Source organism: Lepus europaeus, chromosome 9, assembly GCF_033115175.1.
Source record: "Lepus europaeus isolate LE1 chromosome 9, mLepTim1.pri, whole genome shotgun sequence".
Lineage (NCBI taxonomy): Eukaryota > Metazoa > Chordata > Mammalia > Lagomorpha > Leporidae > Lepus > Lepus europaeus.
The window spans coordinates 109,210,548-109,231,677 of NC_084835.1; the positions used below are offsets into that span (position 1 = coordinate 109,210,548).

The following is a 21,130-nucleotide window of genomic DNA, read 5'->3' on the forward strand; positions in this document are numbered from 1 at the left end:
TGAACAAGCCTCCCAGGGCCCATCTGGATACCCCAGCTCCTCTTCTATAAAACTCTCCAAGGAGATTCATGGGAACAGGTGGAGCTGGGTGTCCCACGTCTCCCAGTCTGCTCACAGCCAGCACAAGTGTGCACAACAAATGGAGGTTGGCCTTCAGATGTTGCCGCAGGCTTCCAGTATGTGTCTGTCTTTGGTTTGGGTTGTTTCTTCCAGGGAAAATCACATTTAAAATATTCCCCAATATTTCTCTTTTCTTGGCTTAATTCAAAGTCTCCAGAACAGCTACGCCTGCTCAAGATGGGCTCAGACCGAGAGGAGGAGATGGGAGTGAGTCCAGCCCACCTGCCCCTTAATGAGCCTGCAGGGCACTCACCCTGAACTGGAGCATCCAGAACAGCCAGGACTTCAGAGGGGACTTCCAACTGTCCCAGGGAATGAACGCAAAGCTTACATTGGTACTTTGCCTGGTAATCCGTGAAGGGAAGGCGCCGTGGGAGTGCAGGGATGGCAGCAACCATCATCCCAAAGACAACGTCACACAGAATGACAACATACACTTCACACGTGACTTCACAGCAGACTGATCATCAATTGCCTGTACTTGAGGCTCTGATGGTTCCCACTTCAGTGAGCAGACGGCAGAACTTTGAAAACACTCATTTCTAGGAACACTGTTTCACACACATTTGAGACTCTTAGAAAAGATTTTTTAGAACGCTCTAGCATCTTGCAAGTCATCTTGTTTGTTCTATGAATTTCCCACGTTCATTATTCCTTTTTAAGCAGGACAAGCTAAAGCAAAGCTTCGTCTTGACCATTTCAATGACCACAAAATTCTACATAGCGAAATCTGGAGAAATGGAATTCCTCGATTTTCAGCTGCTGACTCTACAAGCAATTTCTTGGTGGGGCCCAAAGGTGTCAGAGACCTTCCATTCTTATTTCCAAGCAACTCTCAGGTGTTGGAAGAAATGGGTCCATCTTTTGGGAATACAGAAAACACAGCCCTACTTTTAAACAAATGGGGCACAGGGAGCTGCTGTTGCCTCACCCAGAGATTCCACTACTGGAAGTTACCAGATGTGGGATGCCCATCACCCCACAGCAGACAGCATTAGAGGGGAACACCCAGGGACCCTCTTTATGAAGTAACACAACACAAACACCAACTGTACTCCATGTGTTCTCCTCACCCTTCCACAAGGCTACAGCGAAGTTTAGCACCAAGAACTCTGGTAAGAAGAAAACCTATGTGTGTGTGTGCACATGAGCATGTATGCACACAGGCAAGACACACCACTACATGCCTACTCACACGTACACCTGGAAGCATATTTTCTTTCTGTCTTCAGACGAGCCACGTAACCACCACCCACCTCACTTCCATGCATCATGAACTTGGCACAACAAAGATAAAGACAAAATGAGACTGTTTATAAGCAAGTAGATAGGACACCAGGAGAGAGATGGTGCAGTTAGGGTTTATATCGGAAGCACTGGCATTTTCTGACGTCGGCTTATGCATTAGACTTGTTCTTTCTGAATGGCACCTATGGAGGAAGAGGGTCAAGTCCACCAGCTCAGGTTAGACATCACCACATAGCTTTTGTCATATCCAGGAAGATACTCCCAGTTCTTCCAAACCTAACCCTCTTTTGGAAAGAAATAATTTAAAAATATAGAAATATTATTTCCCTGCCCCCACATTTATCACTAATCCCCACGCAGCTTTTAGGATTATGAAGAGGCTGAAGAGGGGGTAGGGGTGTGGAAAACACTGCAGAACGCCTCCGCATGCCAGTGAGGATCTGGCTATACTGACTATGGGGTTTTTCTTGTAAAGCCACAAAAGCACAGCATCGTTGCAGGTCTTCGCGTCTGACACATGTCTCATCCTTCCCTCCCACGTGGCTCTGGGCTCTCACCTGCTCCAGTTTTCTTGCACTTCCAAGAAGAGAGGGAGGCACCATGCCTGTCACCTCACCACCTGGCTTGCTGTCACTCAAGACTTCAAATTCCTGGCAACTCAGTGGCTCAGTATTCAAGTCTTGGCCAAGAATGAGGCCTAAGCTCCTGCTCCAATCAGCCCGTGCAGGTCAGAGTGTTACCCTTCACAAGGGCACACATCTCCCGGACATAACTCCCAACAGGGAACAAGGAGGAAAAGGATTCACGCCGAAGTGGCCACACATCAGCTTTGGGCTCAGGCCCATCAATCATGCAGTCCTCGGGGCCTGCCTCCTGTCCTGACCTCAGATGATCGTCCAAGGATTAAGTGAGACAACACACACACACACACACACACAACCTCCCCATGACACCAGGCTGGGCAATGCAGAGTCATTTGCTCAGGATCACAAGGCTGAAAAGCTGCAGAGAAAGAGTATCTCCCCACAACCCCACCTGTCATGTGCCCAAAACTCATGCTGTTGACACCACACTGTAGAAATGACTTGCTAAGGGTAAAACTAGGAGTGTTCTGCAAGCTGACATTGCTCTGCAGGGCTACCCATGTGAGCCCTGGAAAGGTAAGATGGATTCTAGAAGCTCAACAGGATGGACTGTTCTGTCAGGGACAACTCTGTGAGACGCAGAGGCCTAGGTCCATCAAATCACCTGTTTTTGACTTGGTTTAACAATTTCCTTGGGAGGAGCTAAGCTCCTGACATCTGGACACATCCATGACAAAAGCTAAACCTCCCTCAGGGAGACTCCAAGAAAGAGCCCATATAGGAAGGTGGCAAAGCCGATGACAGGATCCTCCCCAGGCTGGAAGTGGGCACTCACAGAACAACAGGAATATATATTTTTAAAACTTACTGTCATAGCCAAAAATACTGCAAATGACCTCGATAATGTTCGGTTAAAAACTGTGCATTGGGGTGGGCAAGTCTGCCGTTGGGATGCCTACATCCCTATTGGAGTGCCTGGGCTCAAGTCTGGGCTCTGCTGCTGATCCCAGCGTCCTGCTAACCGGAGGCCGCAGGTGATGGCTCAAGTACTTGGGTCCCTGCCACCCACATGGGAAACTCGGACTGAGTTTCCAGCCTCCTGGCTTTGGCCTGGCCCACCCCTGTCTGTTGCAGGCATTTGGGGAGTGAACTAGAAGATGAAAGATTTCTATCTCTCTCTCTCTCTCTCTCTGCCTCTCAAATAAAGTAAAAAATAGTAACTTTGAATTAACTCTGGGGAGTCCAATTTTTAATCTCCAAAAAATTCCTGAAAACTCACCTATTTCCATAATCTACAGCAAATCTGTAAGTAGGCCTCTTTCTTTTCTGGCTTGGCCTACATTTGAGAAGCATTCACTATTCTATTGAAGCAGACTTCCCTCAAAATAACCTCATTATTCTTGACTTCCACAATTATGTCATTGATAGAATTACCACTATCATGCCTTTAGCAGCTATTTGTGGCACTATAATTTCCAGATGAATGTCTGGTGTAGAAACAAGATAGCCACAATAACATTATTCACGACAAGTCAATTATGACTCGAGCAGACAGTACCACGGAATAGTAATGTCTGTGTACCAGTACTATTGCTGATTAGATTCAGGGCTTCCCTCTTGCAAACGACACAACCAGCTCGAGCCTGAGCAAGCTACTAAATTTCACCATGCCTTCTGTCTGCTCAGCTGCAAAAAGAGGGCAAAAACAGAACTTACTCCTGAATTACTGAACACCTTACACTGGGTAATCTCTGGAGAGCGTCCCAAAATACTTGGCATTTACTCAATGCCATGTACGTGTTAACAATCTTTTTAAAAACTTAACAGAAGCACAAATAAAGATAACTAATACTTAAAATTTGACACAACATTTTGTAAGTTCCAGACTTACAAACCAGTAGTTCACAAGGCTTCCATTTTCTGCTGACAAATTAAACTCCTGATTATTCAAAGTCAGACAGACAAGTAGCGTTAAGTTCACCCAACACGTTCTCGGATGGAATAAAACTTCTTCCTCTATAAACCAAGGAAACGGAACAGGCCCAGTCCAGGATCCTAACTAATTGGTGTTCGTTACTGGCAGGTTTTAGAGGCTGATTGGGCTGAGACCTTATTAGTAAACAAGCCTTATAAAAGGAAAATGAAAGCCCTTGAAGCCCCCCAACTATTTTCCTAATCTATGTTAATAAGCATTTGTTCTATTTATTCCTGAGTACTCCTCATACCACATTTTGTCTAATTAATTTAATTTTAGAAATATCAAAGCTACTCCAGATTTCCACCATTGTTTTACCCATCTGGACCTGAAAATCTACCCTAACATCTGAGATGGAATCAAAGGCCAAATCGCGCAGACATTAGCCCCAGTACAACTCTCACGGACCAAACAGAAGAACCAGTCAACACAGTCACTCTGTCTTTGGACTCAACAGCTAAGAATAAGCCAATGGTGAGAACCAACACATTATACTGCTCGTTACAGATATAGGATGCGGCTACCAAGAGGAAGTCAGTCCAGGCATGCAAAACCTTTTCGTCTGCCAAGGGCCATTTGGATATTTATAACATCATTTGCAGGCCATACAAAATGGTCAACTTAAAAAGTAGCCTGCTATAGATTTCTTGAGTTTTGAGTCCCACCTGCAGCTGCCTGGGCAGGGCCAGACCAGACGATTCTGCAGGCCGTATACGGTCTGTGGGCCTGACGTTCCTTAACCCTGGTGTACACAGGAAGGCATGAGCTCACTGGCATCCTCAAGGAGACTATGGACTGATGGAGACAAAGGTTAACACTTCACACATTCACCGGTGAAGGAAAACAAGCGAGGTGCCTGGAATACAGAGACGAATCAGACAAGACGCTGGGGGCGGTACAGGGCATTTCCAGCTGGAAGCAGCCGGGGGTGGGAGTTGCACAGGGAAGCAAAGGAAGAGGCAGGACCTGACCAGATGGACAGAGGAAGAAAGGGGAAATGCGCATCGTAAAAGAGGCCACAGCATGGGCAGAGAGGCCAGCCCAGATCATGCCTGCGGGCTGGCGAGCAGACCGGTTTGGGTGAGGGTGAGAGCAGGCTTCCAACCAGCCCCGTAGGCAGGATCCCACACGGCCCAGTCCTTATACAATATTTATAATATTTGTATTATAAAAATTATCTATTATATTATAGTGTAAATAGTATAAATCCAGGAGAAACCACAACCAACCTGGGAATCGTAAATATCAACGAGGCTGTGCTGTGTCACCTGTCCTTTCACAGCCAGCTCACCAGAGGGTCTCTCTGGTCAGCCTCGGATACACACAAGGGCCACTGGTCATGGATTTTCTCAAGTCACAGCTCCGACTCCTCTACGCAATACTGTTTCCAAAGTGAAGTCTTAAGTTCTCCCAAATCTGGCCCTTTCTTATTACTCACGCAGTATCTAAGACTAGAAAATCTGTTTATGTCCTGCCTCCCATTCAGTTGGTCTGCAAAATTCTACTAATTTTGGCTCTGAAATGTCTCCTGCGTTCATTCACCCTTCCCGTTCCTGACACCGTGCCCTGGGGTCAGAGCTTCAGTGCATCTCCTCTGGAGCCCCAGGGATTTCTCCATGTCCCATCTGCCCCCGCCAACCCCCCCACGCTCCGTCCCCAAGCCACCAATGGCTTCCTGCCAAATAAATCCCAAGGCCTCCTTCCTACCAGCCTTGCCCACCCTTTCCCTATTATCCCCACTCCCATATGCCACACTCCAGCCACAAGGCACTATTTTTTGTCTGGAAGACAAGACCCTCCCTCCCCCACCACCTTAATCTTGTTAGTTGGGTTCCCGCACTGGAAATGCTCCCCTCCCCCGCACCCCCCCACCCCGCGCCCACATGTCCAGATAATCACTACCCACTCAGCAAGGACACTGTCAAATGCTACTTTTTCTGCAAAACCATTCCAAATCCCCCAGCAGGAAGTGCTTCTCCTGCCTCTGAACTCCATCATCCGTTCATCCAGTCCCACCTGCATGGCACCCCCGTGTACGGTGATCTGACTCCACAGGGTCCCGCCTACGGGAGCATCTCTGTATAAAAATAATCAAATCAACATGCTACTTTATTATCTTCTAACATGAAAGCATCATCCATGAATTATGGAAGATATAAGAGCATCAGCTGACAGCTCAGATAGGAAATCATGTTTGACCCATACAAAAAGAAAGCAGTAGTAATAATTCTTTCTAATCATCACATACAGATGTGAGCTGAAGTGATGAAATACAGACGTCCTCATAGAAAGGACGTCTCCTGAGCAGAATGAGAAGGCCAAGGCACGGGGCCAGCTCGGTGGTGCAGTGGGTTAAGCTGCTGCCTGCAGCACCAGCATCCCATATGGACACCGGTTCAAGTCCCTGCTGCTCCACTTCTGATCCAGCTCCCTGCTTAAGCACCTGGGAAAGCAGCAGATGACCCAAGTCCTTGGGGACCTGACACCCACATAACAGACCCAGATGAAACTCCTGGCTCCTGGCTTCAACCTAGCCCAGCCCTGGCCATTGCAGCCATTTGGGGAGTGAACCAGTGGATAAAAGACCTTTCTTTCCATGTCCGTCTCTCCCTCTCTCTCTTTAACTCCTTCAAATAAATAAATGAAATAAATCTAAAAAAGGAAGAAAGAAAGGCAAGGCCAAGGCAGTGTGTCCCAATGGGTTGCAGCGTCAACCTGGAGCTATCAGCACAGGGTTCTCAACCCATCTCCAGTCTTTGCGAACTCTGAGTCTGATTTAAATCATCATTTAGCGCCTGTGCTTCCACCCCCTCACCTGTGTAACAGAGCTACCGACAGTACCTTCTACTGACTCCACAGCACTGCTGAAGCTGACAACACTGTACCTGAACACTCAGGCCTGCCGCAGCACCTGTGTCACGGCGTCAGCCGTCCTTACTTTCATTCTGGCCAAAGAACCCCTACACTCACGTATTTGGCAATTAAGAGACCAAGCAGGATTTTTATTAGAAAAAAAGAGACTTTACAATTGCGTCTTTGTGAAGCCGGATTCGCTGTACTTCCTGACAGGGATCCTGACTGACAGGTGCCCCTCGGTACAACCCCGTGCAAACAGAGCAGGCCCCAAGACCACTAAGCCAAACACACAGCTTTCAGCCGACGAAGGGCTCAACCACAAACAGCCAGAGTCTCCCATCTGACTTGGGCATTTCGGTCCGTGGTTCTGCGTAGACACAGCCACAAATACAATTTATTGCTGCAAAAAGAAACATAAAACTGTGCACTGAATTTAGTCCGATAAATAAGCAAACTTTTGGCTTCGGCGATCAACAGGACACTAATCCACGGTGTTCGGCAGCACTGAGCATCCAAGAGTCCATGTCAGAGACTGTCATGTCATGCCGTGATTGACTTATTAATGGTGTGGGGAACAGCTGGGACCGCAGGGCATCAACATCTGTCATTTTCCCCCCAAAAGGTTAAAATGCATGAAGCAGAAATTGCCACAAATCTCAGCCCGAACTTCTGCGGCACACACCTACATACAGTGGAAAGAAAGCTGCTAGGACACTAGATATTTGATTGCTTTCTCCTCAATGTGTTCATAGCACAAAGTTGCATCTTGGGCACATGTCAAAAGTAGTAGCAGTAGGAATCAGACATTCATATTTTATCATCATCTTCTTTTCTGAGAAGATCTAGAAATTAGAAGAATTACAGTAATAAAGCTAATGTGACATAAGAACAAGCACATCTCATCCTTTCCCATGGCTGGAATCTACTTTTCCCAGCTATCTACAGTGCTGGCCTGATGCCTTGGGCAAGAACCCTTCATCCCAAGTGTTAGGGGAGACGGACAGGAATACCTTAAAGTCTCAGGGGCCTACTGCAATGAAGGTTTATCTCTCTGATGCCTTTATCACACCGCATTGTAATGCCACTTGGCAAGGCACTTTCTGCCCCACTGGTTACTCAGGGACCCAGGCTCCTTCCATCTGGTGGTTCCAGAAGCTTCTGCATTCTCCCTGAGCCCCCTGCAACCAACCAGCAGATCAGCAGGCGAGTGAGTGTGCACAAGGAACCCCCCCCCCCCCAGAACTGCTCTTCACTTGTACCCACATCCCACTGGTGAGAACCAGTCCTATGCCCACCTAGAAGCAGGGACCTCCCAGGGCACATTTCCAATGCCTAGAGACACCTTTAATTACCACAACTGGGGTGACATCTGGCATCTAGCGGGCAGAGTCCAGGGATTCCACCCAACATGTCCACAGCGCACAGGCAGTCTCCCCACAACAAAGAATGATCAAGCCCCAGATGTCAACAAGCTGGGATTCTGGTGGGTGGCTGGCCAGTCTCGGCCACAACCACACAACCCCTACCCTCAGCTCTACCAGCACTTCCCACCGACACACGCTACTCAAGCCCAACGAGGCCACGGGCCCTCATTATTCATTCATGGGCTTGTTCATTCCTCCATCCATCGTCGGTCCAAACTCCTTAACAAGACAAGGTCCCAGCAGTCAAAATGCTCTTAATGGAGCAGGGGACGCAACCGTATGCAGGGGGAAGGGGGATTAGAACAAACTAGTGGGAGGGAAATGGATTCTGCCTGCAGAAGCTGGAGCGCAACCCTCCAGGCAGCATCTGCTTACAGCTTGCCACGAAGGTGCTGTGTTCTGTGGGGGGAGAGGGCGCGTGCAGGGGGAAAAAGTGTCCCAGGAAAAGGGAACTGCATGACCAACGGGTGGGAAAATGATTTATTCCCCCTTTCTGGTATAGGGAGACATAATAACTAAGGCGGGAGAGCTGTGAAAAATGCCTTTTGGTTCAACTAGCTGTTTGGTAGGACGAGGGTACTTCAAAAAGCTCAAGAAATGTTGAGTTAACAGATGTTTCCTTTGATGAAGAAACTTCTGAGATTCTTGCATGGTTATTCAAAATATACATTTTCCGTGAACTTGTTGAAGCCCTCTCATATAGTCACGAAAGCTCCCAGCGTCTGCTCGAGTCTCCCACCCAATTACCTACACTGGCTTTCCCTCAAGTGGCCCATCTAGAAACACCACCGCACTTCAGAGAAACCTGCATTGGCACAGGGCGAAGCTCGGGAAGCGGCTGAAAAGCTCGCTGCAGATGTCCAGAAAGAACCCGATGCCAGTTCCTTCAAACAAGGCTGCCTCCAAGTCAACCTTACACTGACTCAGGCAGACAGGAGACCAAAACACACAGCCCTCTGCCCAAAGACAGGCCAGCGGTAAGTCAGATCTCTCCCTAGAGTGATGCTACCCTGAACCAGATGTGAGAAAAGACTTTTCATTTCTTTGGATCCCTGGTCCCAGTGGTGAGCGTACAAGAAGACACACTACATCTCCCAGTGTTCTATCCCAACACCAAGAACGGGCCCTGGGGCCTTGGACAACTCACCTGCCTCGCAGACAGTTGTGTTTAAAGCCCTTTAACCCACTAGCTATTTTATTTGGGTTCTCTTTATCTCCCTGCCACCCAAAATTGTCTTTCAGCTGTCATGAAATACATCGTGGAATCCAACACGGTTAGGGATGCAAAATATCTGATAAACATCCATGTCATGTTGTGAAACATTATTAGTAACAACTTCAATTTGCTTTGGGCAAGACGCTTTTAATTATGAAGCCAACATTATCATGCAAACAGCAGTCCTGGATTCTGAAGCTAAAAACTGAATTTAAAAAGACCCTACCCCTATACGCCTACACCAGGTTTCACCCCCATTCTTTTCTTTACTCATTCTTCCTCCCTCCAACTGCTGTCTCTCTCGCTGCTTTCCTGATTTCCACTGTGCTCAGCTTTGGGAAAACACAGTGTATTTAGCCGTTAAGTACTATAGATTATATCGAACGACACCAGTCACCTGGCACTAAAATGCCTCATAAAGGAAGGAATTTGTTTCTTGACAAGCCAAAGTCTCACGGGAGAAGTAAAAATGAGGGAAGCAGACTTCAGAACCCAAAGGACCCTCGCAGGGTGAGGTGAGAATTCCAGACCACAGGCAGACAACCTGCATCGGGGATCCTACTCCCTGGGCAACCACATTCCCCTTTATGCAATCTCTCAGGGCTGCGCTTTGCAACAAAGATGTGGACTCCCAGGAAGGCAGAGGCAACCAGAGAATGAGGGGCTGAATCAGCTTCACACTCCGCACTGCTCACCCTGCCTTCCTAATCTACAGGGAATTCTAAATCGTCGGGATGGTGGCTCTTTGTCATTGCAGGCTGGATTTGACCACAACGAATGTGATTTTATGAAACACAATAGAGAGGGTTTGGCACCTCTGTGGACAGGCTCCACACACAAGGTGAAACCAGTCTGGGGAGAAATGTACTCTTTCCTTCTTAGTGAAGACATTTCTCCCTGGGAACAAACAAACATCTTGTAGGGCAGTGTGACTGCCTTGGGATGCAATTCTCAAAGACCTGATTTATTATTTTGTTATAAACCCAAGGGTATACGAACGATTAATTTTTAATAGATCTGATTTCACTGCTGGGGAGAAAGAAGTAAACTACTGACTCTGCAGAGAAACGCTAACTCTTCGAACGAATATTGAGCATTTGGTGCGCAGAAATAAAAGCAATTTATTAAATGCATTCTGTGTGCCTACATTATTCCCTGCCATAGACAAGCCATTTAACTTTTTCTTGGGTGAAGTCATAGACGGTGAAGAAATCTGGCTCATCGGGAACAATGAACACGGTATCCCAGGGTGCAGAATGATGACCCGGCAAAGGATGACATAAACACCTGACACCTGCTCTCAGGTGCTGTGTGCGTGAGGTTTACAGAACTGGCAGCCAACACACGAATTGCTCTTCCTGGCAATCTGCTCTGGATCCTGCCTGCAAAGACCCTGTGGCCCCAGATGAACAGCTACACTTCCCAAGGAGAGAAAGAACACAAAAGGTTATGAGCTTATGCTGTGCCTGGAGTCAGGCCTAGTGCCCCCCCAGTGCCCATGTGGCACTACAGACTCATCATGAAATGTCTAATCTTTGGGACGAAACACAGGCTGTGGACACAGGGCCCCGGGCCCAGCCCATGCTACCAATCATGTTCACAACATGGGCTCTTTCCAGCAGCACCATAACTGGGAACAGATGACAAGGGAACTCCCCTACTGGCAGAGTGTGGTCCCAACAAGGAAAACAAAGACAGAAAGAGAGCAAGTTCCTACATACTTACACTCCAGATACCAGTGCGAGCAGAAACCCAGGGCATATCGATGTGTGTGCATTTTCCAGTCAGCCCCTGGGGGCCCAGAGAGACACTGGCACAGACCTACTCAAATCCTACTAGCAGCTACCCAGGCTCGATGGGAACATGGCTCTCAGAGACCCCTCCCACTTCTCTTCGTGGCCCTCAGAGGTATTCCTGAAGAATAAATTGATTCCACCCTTCCTTCTACAAGTCGTCATTGAGTGCCTACTGCATACCAAGCCCTGTGGAACAATCCTGCTAAGCACAGCAACTTACCACTGCTTACAGGGGATTTCTAAAACATCTCATTAACTTTAAATCTGAATTGTTGAAATATACATCGAGTTTGTGTATTTAGATTATACAGTCTAGTCTCCTTGCCTCATCAAAGAGTTCTCTTCTTGGGGCGGGTACTGTGGCGCAGCAGGTTAAGCCACTGCTTGGGGCACCCACATCCCATATCAGAGTGCCTGTCTGGTTCAAGTCCCAGCTACTCCATTTCCGATCCAGCTTCCCAACCCATGCCTAGGAGACTGAGGTGATGGCCCGAGTACTTGGGCTCCTGCCACACCTATGGGAGACCTGGATGATGGAATTCCTGACTTCTGGCTTTGCCTGGCCCAACCGTGGCTGCTGTAGGCATTTGGGGAGTAAAGCAGTGGTTGGACTCTCTCTCTCTGTCACTTTATTCTTCATATAAATAAAAAAAAAAAACTTTAAAAAAAAAAAATGAAGCGTTCTCTTCTTTAAAGTAATAATAGTGAAAAAGATCCCATTTCATAAAGCAGATTCAGAGAGCTGCCGAAGCCACACTGCCTTCTCCTCCTCTCGTGGTCTTCCCTACCCTCTCCTGCCTCCGCTCAGCGTGCCTGGGTATCTCTAAACATGTTCACTCTCCATGAAGTCTTCTTTAAGATGCCAAGCAAGGCTCACAGAACAAGACAGGACCCCTAAATGGGGCAACCAACTCCTCCCAGCGTTCCTGGAACTGCTCCAGATTTCCAGTGGAAATTTCCACAAGCCAGGGGTGCTCTTCGTCAGGAGCAAACTTGAGGGGAGTCACCCAACCCTCAGAAACTGGACCCTAGGTAGGAGAGAGTCCAGCAGAAGATGCTCCTCACTTCCCCCGGGATGAGAGGCCCAAGGGGAAAGGATTCAGAACCCTTTAAGCAAGGCTCAGGTGGCCTGTAGGCTACCTCAAGACCTCTTGTCAGACTTGCTTCCTACAGCACCTTCCAGCCTCTTCCAGCTTCTTCCCAAGACCCACGCGTCCAACTCCAGGGCTTCCCAGTGACCAGGTTCACAACAAATGAAGGCTAGAATTGTCTTGGATGTGCTTATCTCCTTGGCTAGCTTAAGGGCTACTTCAGGCTAGGCGTTGCCTGTCCATCTCACACTTCCGGTGAGCACAATGCCTGGTGCATGGTGGGTGCTGACCATAATGGGCGTTAACAATAGCTGCCATTAATTCAGTGCCTGCGAAGTGTGAAGCAACAGAATATAAATCATCCTATTCCCCCAGTAGCCACGAGACTGACTCATCCCCATTTTGCGGATGAAGAAGCCAAGGCTCCATCGGAACTTAAGGGCAAGTGACAGAGCTAAGATTGAAACCCAAACTCATCTCACTTTTAGAATTCCTCTTTTCTAACTACTCAACTGCATTAAGGCTAAGTAAGGAGGGCATGTACGGGGAGAGATCAAGAACTGAGAGAAGAGCATCAGATATATTTATTTTATTCTCTCCCATCTTTTAACTTGGCCATTATCAAAAAAAAAAAAAGGGAGAAAACCAAATTAATTATGAGTTAAGCAGGCACATTAAGCAAGGTGGGGATTTTTATTAGAATTATGCCTGGCCCAGAGAAGGCATTCAATATTTCAATCAATAAATACAATTTTTACCCTATATGTGGTTTAAGTCATTGACGTTAATGTTTCAAATGCTATTTATCTCACCACCATAGGCAGAGAGATGGATCCCTACATCCGGTTTCTGAAGTGCTGGTTCGACAGAGCAGGGATGCTGCAAGGGTATTTATCCCACTCAGGGATGCCTCTTCATCGGCATGGTTCAATTAGCAACAAAAGGGCTCTCACATCAAGATTTCAATCCAGGAGCCCTCCAACCACTTCAGATTTCTTATTATTCACCTGCAAATGCAGCTAGTTTGCAAAGCTACCCCAGAGCACACAACCGCAGGACAGTATCCACCAAAAACTTTGTTTTGAAGATGTTTATCTCAGCTCAGCTCACCAACCTTCAAACTGAGAACGTTATTTTGGTGTTAATGAATTCCTGGCCATCTTCTCCAAGCAGCTGAACATATTTCCCTCTTTCATAATAACACTCTCCATAATGATCAAGCATTTCAAGGCTCAAAGAAGTTTCTATCTTGTGAATGAGTATTCCAAAATCAAAAGAGGAGAGGTAAAACAGATGTTTATCACAAAGGTATTTATGCCCACGAGTTAATTACAAAGGGGGATGTAATAGTCAGTTACAGCAACCATCCCCCAACCATGCCAAACAGACATCACAGCCTATGCCTCCAGATACAAGGGTGGCCTGCTGGGCGGGAAGTCCTAATGCTGCTAAGGTCACAAGGAAAATTTTTTTTCTTTTTCTTATTAGTTTTTTTTTTTTGTCTTTTGTTTTTGCGGAGGGGACTAGCAGACAAATAGTTGACTAGCATTAACTAGCATTAACAAATAGTTGAAAAACAGACTATCAGTGACAACTAATTTTATTAGAATGATGACTTCAGTAAAAATATCCACCTCCCAATCATTGGTATGCACACAGCACTCCGTTTAATTCAGCATCTAACCATTAGGAACGCAAAGGGGGATGTTCTTAAGTTTCTGGTTTTTTCTTCTTTTAATACCCTAAGCCAAAAATGTAATTTGAAGGTCACTCTCTGTGTTTTCAAGACTCACCAATGATTATTTATGCTGGTAAACACAAAATGGGATCAAATCCCAGCCAGTCCTCATCTCCAAGGAGCTTGCAAAAGAGCTGAGATGCTGCAGGATTCGATTGCTCTATCTGCGAATCTGCAGGACCCCCCTTGAAGGCAATTGCACCCTGCAGGTCCAGGGTGAGCAATGGCTGGAATGGTCCCATTGACTGAGACTCTTGGGATAGGTGGTTTGATGACAAAAGACATCATAGGACATATTTTCAATACAGCTCCGCTTCTGCAAACTCACTGGGGTCTGTTCTTTGCAATTAAACTGAAAAAAAAAAAAGATGTTTCAGTCTTGGGCAATAATACATGACAAGTGCCCTTTGTAGAATGAATGAACCAATGTTGAATGAAATGAGAGATGAAGGCAATCTTGCCAGAGAACTTTGGAGTAATAAAGGATGGCTAAGGGCTAAAGTGATTGAGTCAAAATTTTTATTAGAGTTACTGCTGAGTTGAGCCTTTAACAATAAAATGTAGGAAAAGAGAACATTTTTGGCTGTAGAAAGTGCTAGAAGAAAGAGGCTAAGAAAAGCATTTTGGGGGGAAAGAGTAGTTTAACTATCCTAGCTAATGTGGAGCTTTAAGCTGAGGTTGCAAAGGAAGTTTGGGTTCAAGCTGGGGAAAATTCCATGAAAAAACACTGTAGAATATGAACTTCCTGCCTCACTCCAGGAGGCTGGTAAGTGAGGGCACGAATGACCAAACGGCTCACTGCTCCAACAGTAGGCCGCATCTTGTAATACAGACTGGGTGGGAAAGTTAGGAGGTGGGGTGACCTGATAGGGGCCCACAGGGGTTCTCAGCTAGGATGCGGCAGTGGAGAGGGAAATTAAGGGATATGTGGGAACCGTCACTAAGTTTTTCTGTTAATCAACAGAATAGCAATAGAGTATAAGCAATCCTGCTCCCCATGTCCACAGTACCTGCCAAAGCTTTTACCAAAATCTCATCGGTCCTTGTCGAATAGCAATGGGGCAATGCAGTAAAAGTGTGATTATCTGGATACATAAATAGAAAAGGTGCATTTCCTTGGGAGGTGGAATGACATGGTGAGAGTGGGGAGAAGCAGACAATACTTGGTCAGCAGGTGTGCTTTCCTCTTCACCACCACCTTAGCACTGCCAGTGGGACGTGTTCGTTTGATCAGTCCCTTCCGGTATGATGGTCCGATAGAAGCCCGGATGATGCCAGAATAAATTTTATTATGCAGGATCTTTGCGATGAGTCTTATTAATGCAGGAATTAATCCATCAAGTAGTAAATAAGGCATCTTTTCTGACTCATTCTGTCCACTTCCCGTAGATCACAAGAAGCTCTCCACAACTCAAAAAGAAAGAACAGAGCCCAGGCTTCAGCGGCAGTGGCAATACACATCGTCTAAGCCAGGGACCCATGGCCTCCAAAACCCCCCAAGGAAATGCAGCTCATATATATGTTCCATGTAAGGAACAACCAAAAACAAAAAATCCTCAAGCCTCTAACAAGGATATATTCTCTTCAAACTGTGACTTCTACCCAGATGCTGAATGTTGGGATACACAGTGTTAACAGCCCCGGTGTGGGGAAGACACAGGAAAACCAACGCCTTTCTCCTTTCTGAATCACAGTGAGTGAACCACGCATGCACACACAGCACCTAAACACCAGATCAGCCGGCTTTGGTTATGAAATTAAAGCGGTAACAACTCAGAAGCCACGTAAGATACAGAAATGCATGTTGGAGCTTCCTAAGTATTTTCACGACTAACCCCTCAAGGCTGAATTTTCATCTCAATCAGTCTGTACCTGCCTCTCCATTCTACCCCAGCCACCCCGAGTGGTTTTTGAATGGTCCACTTCTAGGACTGGTTTTCCAGCTGCTTGTCTGCCAACTCAGAAGCCCTCTGGGGGCAAGAGCGTGCCCTCGAGTGAAGCTGGACCAGAGGGACCCCTGTGTCTCCATGTTCTCCAGCGTCACTGGCTCAGGGACTAATGCAGTTCTCCATGTCACTTCTGTATCTGAAGGGCTGTGTACTAAAGATGACTCTGTCAAGAGGATGACTGGGCCAGAAGCAATACTGTTTTGCTAAGCTGCATGCTTATGTTGAAAGTACTTACCAAATCCACGCACGCTGTTATCACAGCGTAAACAAAGATCTCTGAGTGACCAGCTCTTCACGAAGCAAAATCTCTCTACAGCTGCCGACTGCTGAACGCAGCCCCTTACAATGCTTATTCCAACAGCACACAAGTGTTTCGGGAGAACATGCAGCAAGGAAGGCTTTAAAATTTAGCACCTGCACCATCAACATAGTGGCTGATGTCCCAGAATCCTCTGGGTATCCCGAAAGTCCCGGTGACCAAGCCTCTTGCCCTGATCGCTTTCGCTCAACATCAGACTAACAAGAAGGTGACCTAAGGTTACCTTAAACCCATTCCTGCCCCTCTCTGTCTTTAGTCTTCATTGCAAAAGGCCACCTCTCAGGTGACACCAGGCCCACCTGCCACTTCTGGGCTGTTCCAAACAAGCTCAGGAAGTCTAGACAACAGGCAGGTGGAAGGGAGAAAAAGTCTGTAAGTATCACCTATTACATAACACTAAGCTCACAACCTCCTAGCACCAGCCTTGGAAACACCTCCATGGCCTATCACTGTAAAATAAACAAGCACTCAAAACAGTCAAAAAGAAAAAGGCTTGCTTGCATTATTATTTGATGGCCAGTCCTGTTAATAGACATCGTATTGACACATTAGTAGGTAACAGGTTGGGAAAGCACCAGATTCTTTTAAGATATTTATCATTCATTGATCCAATGTTCTGGAAACGCCCAATACACACCAAGCCCTGAGCTGGGCCCAGTAAGACACACTTAGTAACCTCATCTGGGCCAGGTCACTGTGGAAGGCATTTGTGATGTACCCTTGTATCCAGGCCTCTCTTTTCAGCACGAGAAATGTTCAACTGTGGTTAACCAGGGTCTTATGCCTAACTCTGGCCGAAGCAAACTGACTCGCGCTTCTGGCTCGGGTCGTGTCATTGCCGGGGCAAGGCCCCACAGGAAGCCTGCAAGTCCAAGTCCAGATCAGGCCTCCGTCAACCTGGGTCCCTGGTGGACTATAAGGAGTAGGGCCCACCTGCCAACCACACTGGACACACAGCATGGAAAAAGGAGAGGCTGTATCTAGCAACCGAGAAACAGAGGTATTTGTTACCGCACCAAAACCCAACCTATCTTGCTGATCCATCACTGTTGAAAGAGAGGGAAAGTCTGGTGAAAACTCCCCTTACCACCACTGCCCAATCCGCCTGTGAGCCAGATAACACAGAGGAGCAGAAATCTCGCCAAAATCCAAGTGTAGCAGGGTCAGAACGCCATCCTGGAAAGCAGGAAGTGTGGACAGGACACATGGCTTCAGGTGCTTCTGAGAGAATAAGGAATGAAAGCAGAATGGCCCCTCAGCACCGGTGGCTCTAACCACCCCTCTGGAAGTCAGCGACCCAGAGTGGAAAAAGGCCACCTTCGGACAAACAGGCCAGGCCCCTCCCAAAGCAGTGAGCTCCCCAAACAAAGAGGCATTCAAGGAGAGGCTGGAAGCGATCAGCATATTCTCCCTGGTTCAGCTCTCTCTAGCTTCGGTCCGCCTCTCCCCTATAAGCTCTGTGAAGGTTCACTCCTGTGTCTCTGGTCCCGGACCCCTACCCCTTGGCATCTAATCCCAAAGCCCATTATCGATCAGATGCCTGAAAAACAACCACTGAATGAACGCACATCTCTGAAGAAAGGCACTGGAGCCAAGGGCCTAATCACCTCCAGCGCAGAGCTAAACCCAGACCACAGCCATCTGGGGGTGGAGAGCCTCCTTCCAAAACCAACACAAAAAATTAACCATCAATACAGCACTTTATTATGATTTATTACTTTACACAACTGGAAACCACAGTGAAATCGAACCCTGTTCTGTGGCTACCTTCGTGCTTGGGCGTGCACTGACACATGCAGGCGGCTGCTCTCCCATGTGGAATTTTGTGTGCAAGGTATTTATTTTTTCTATTTTTTTTTTAAAGCCACACCTTTTTTCGATCGCATTATTACAATCTCTATTATCTCACCATGTGGTCTTTCTTCTGGCATCGTGGAGCACACACCCTGCATTATTGCTGACATAAAAATTACTTGTCAAAATGCCTCCATCCCAGCACCACACTACACCCCCATCCTCCCAGAGCATGGGCCCAGGTAACTCCTCTGCCTCTCCACGGGACTTTCAGACACTCCACGGCACCCGTAAATGCCAGCGTCGCCTTTCAAAACAAAACATCCTCAGAAGTGAATGACACATCTTTCAAGTTTTTTGACTTTATTTTTCAAGAGTTTGGGGGAAGGGGGAAACAGACCCCGCGATGCCACTGCTGCAGTGCAAAGCAGAGCACCGGGGCCTCTAACCCCCAGCAGCCTCCGTCCTCCTGTAGGGAAAACCTGGAGCCCTTCTCCATCACCACTCTGACTCTCTGCTACTTGTGCAGGACGCGAAAGACACTGCCCTCTAGGAGAAAGCGCCAATGCCAAGGTGTCCTGCTAAGCCTGAAGGTTATGTTTTCATTGCACTCTATCAAGATAACCCCAGCGCTGGGTAGGTTGACATCAAAACAGAACTCTCCTTGGAAAGAAAAGAATAAGCCACAGTTTTTGAAAAAGAACCAACAACCTAAAGATAAAATAGAGAATGAGAATCTAATGGTTCACGGCTATATAAATGGATACTTAACTAAAGCTCCATTTGTCTGTTTTCTGTCTGCTCCTCCGACTACCCTCCCCCTTCCACCTCCCAGGAACTCAGTGCCAGCTTGTCTCTCTCGATATGGCAAACACTATGAGCACGGAGGGAAGAGACGTGAATTCCTAAGAAGGTCACAGCATTTAACCAGTGCCCTAGTTGAGCGCTGGTCAGATTCACAATCAGCCCTGCCATGACATCAGCCTTGCAGTGACTGCTTTTCAACAAAGGACTCCCCACCTATAGAGCGAAGCCAAAATGCATTACTACAGGCACGAAAGCTGCTACCAATGCAAAGCCCACCTCCAGACACAGCCGCCTAGCATGTGTCTGATGTGCCCCAAATCCCTCACCAAAGGAATCCCAACCCCGCAGGGCACGCTGCCCCCCGGGGGCCTTCCTCAAAAGGAAGGGATAAAGTCATTTGCCATCTCTTCCTCTGACCCAGGGGTGTCAGCAGCCCCCACTCTTTCACACAGACGGCAATGGGTGTTGATGCAGTAGCCACCCAAACAGCCCTGGGCCAGCGCTGTCCGCCCAAGCGACCCAGGGACACCCAGGCGGCTACCCAGCGTAGCGGGGGTTACCTGAATCTGTCACCGAGTCCCTCTCACCCCTTCTGCGTGATGACATCAAGTGGAAACGGTAGGCGTTTGGGGAGGCAAGAGGCTGACAAGGAGGAAGCGCAATCGAGCCTGAGCTTTGTTCCGCCTGCAGTGGAACACAAGCAGTCAGGGTTAGAGACGCGCAGCAGAGAAAGAAACGCACGCACCCTGCCGGGCCGGCGGCGCGGGAGTGGAGCAGGAGCCCTGGGCGCGGCGGAGGCCGGCGGCGGGGCGCGCGGGGCCGGCGGGCGGGGAGGGGGCGCACCGGCCGTAATGATCTCCCGGGGGGAACGGCCGCCTCCCGGACCTCCGCAGTTCCCCCGCCCCCAAGTTCTCGGCCAGCAGAGCCTCCACTAGCAACAGGGATTCCCGAGAAAGAAAGCGGGTTCGGTGGAGAAGAGCACGGCGGGGCGAAACGCACTGGGTACGCCCGCTCAGAGGGGAATGCGGGCGCCTCGCCGCCCGTGCACACACCGGCGCTGCGCTGGCCAGCATCCTCGCGGCGAGGGCCCCCGTCCGCCGGCTCAGCGAGTCACCGTCGCTCCGCTTTGCCCCTTTCTCCACTCCTTCCACCGCCGTGCGGCGCCCCCACCCCGAGCGGGCTCGGGGACCGCCGCCGGCCGAGTCCGCTTTGTCCTGCCGCCGTCCTCCCCGGAGCAAGTGTCCGCACAAAAGACCCCCAACATCTGGCCCACCGCTGCGCCCTCTGCCTCCCGGGAGGCGCCCGGGGGCAACTTCCTAGGGGGTGGGACTGCACCCCACGAGGGGGCTGGGAGACAACGATCCGAGGGGTTCGCGGGCTGGACGGGGTGGGGTGGGGGGCGCAGCTCTGGGGCGCGCGCACACGCACGTGCACCCCCCCCCCGGAGGCGCGCGCGGCGCGGGCACGAGGCGGGCTCCCTCGGACCGGAGCTCCAGGGGGCATCCGAGGACTCGGTGGAGCCGCGCGACCGCGCCGCTCCCTAGCCCCAGCAGCGCGCCCAACTCCGCCAGCGCTCGGGGGAAACGCAACTCCGGGGACCACCACCTCCCCGGTGTCCCGGGGCCGCCCTGCAGCGCCGACCCCGCAGCTCCGCTCCCCGAGACCCGTGGGGGCCCTGCCACCGTCCCAGAGATGCCCCCCAAATACCGCCGGCGGCAGCTGCCCTTTCCCGCTTCCCTGGTTCGGGGCGCAGACATCCCTTCGCGCCTCGCTCTGCGCCCCGACCCAGGAGCAGGCAGAGCGGAGAAACAAACCGAAACTCACCGACCTTCCTCCGAGGGCTGGGGCACCGGCTACAGGGGCGGCGGCGGCGGCGGCAGCATCGCTGGGTGGTCCCGGCGCGCCCGCCCGGCTCCACCAGACGCGCGCCGCGGGCCGCCGGCTCCTCCCGCCGCGGGCTGCGGGGCGGGCGCGGGCAGCGCGGCGGCAGCGGCGGCGCCTGCAGCCCCAGCGCCCGGCCCGGCCCCTCGGGCGGCGCCCCCACCTGCTCCGCCACCCTCGGCGCCTGGCTCGGACGCCGCGGCCAGGCGCTCGGAAGCGAGCGGGGGGCTTTGTGTGTCGCGGCCGAGGCTGAGACACCGGAGGGGGCGGGAGGCCGGGCTCCGCTCCCCGCGGTACCGCCCCTCCCGGCGGCTCCACCTCCTCCCCTCCCC

The 21,130-nt window shown here is 49.5% G+C and overlaps 1 protein-coding gene across 2 annotated transcripts in view; it reads right to left on the reverse strand.

The window, feature by feature from the left end:
• Window positions 1–20,834, reverse strand: part of RNF152 (ring finger protein 152) — a 77,078-nt gene extending 56,244 nt beyond the window's left edge. The window contains exons 1-2 of one of the 2 annotated variants that reach the window (XM_062201758.1): window positions 20,746–20,834; window positions 19,478–19,601 (exon numbers count right to left, since the gene is read on the reverse strand). The gene's annotated coding sequence lies outside the window, so the exon portion shown is untranslated. Of the gene's footprint in view, window positions 1–19,477; window positions 19,602–20,741 lie in introns of both variants that reach the window. The other variant, XM_062201759.1, reaches the window with a different exon arrangement.
• Between the last annotated feature and the right edge of the window lie 296 nt (window positions 20,835–21,130).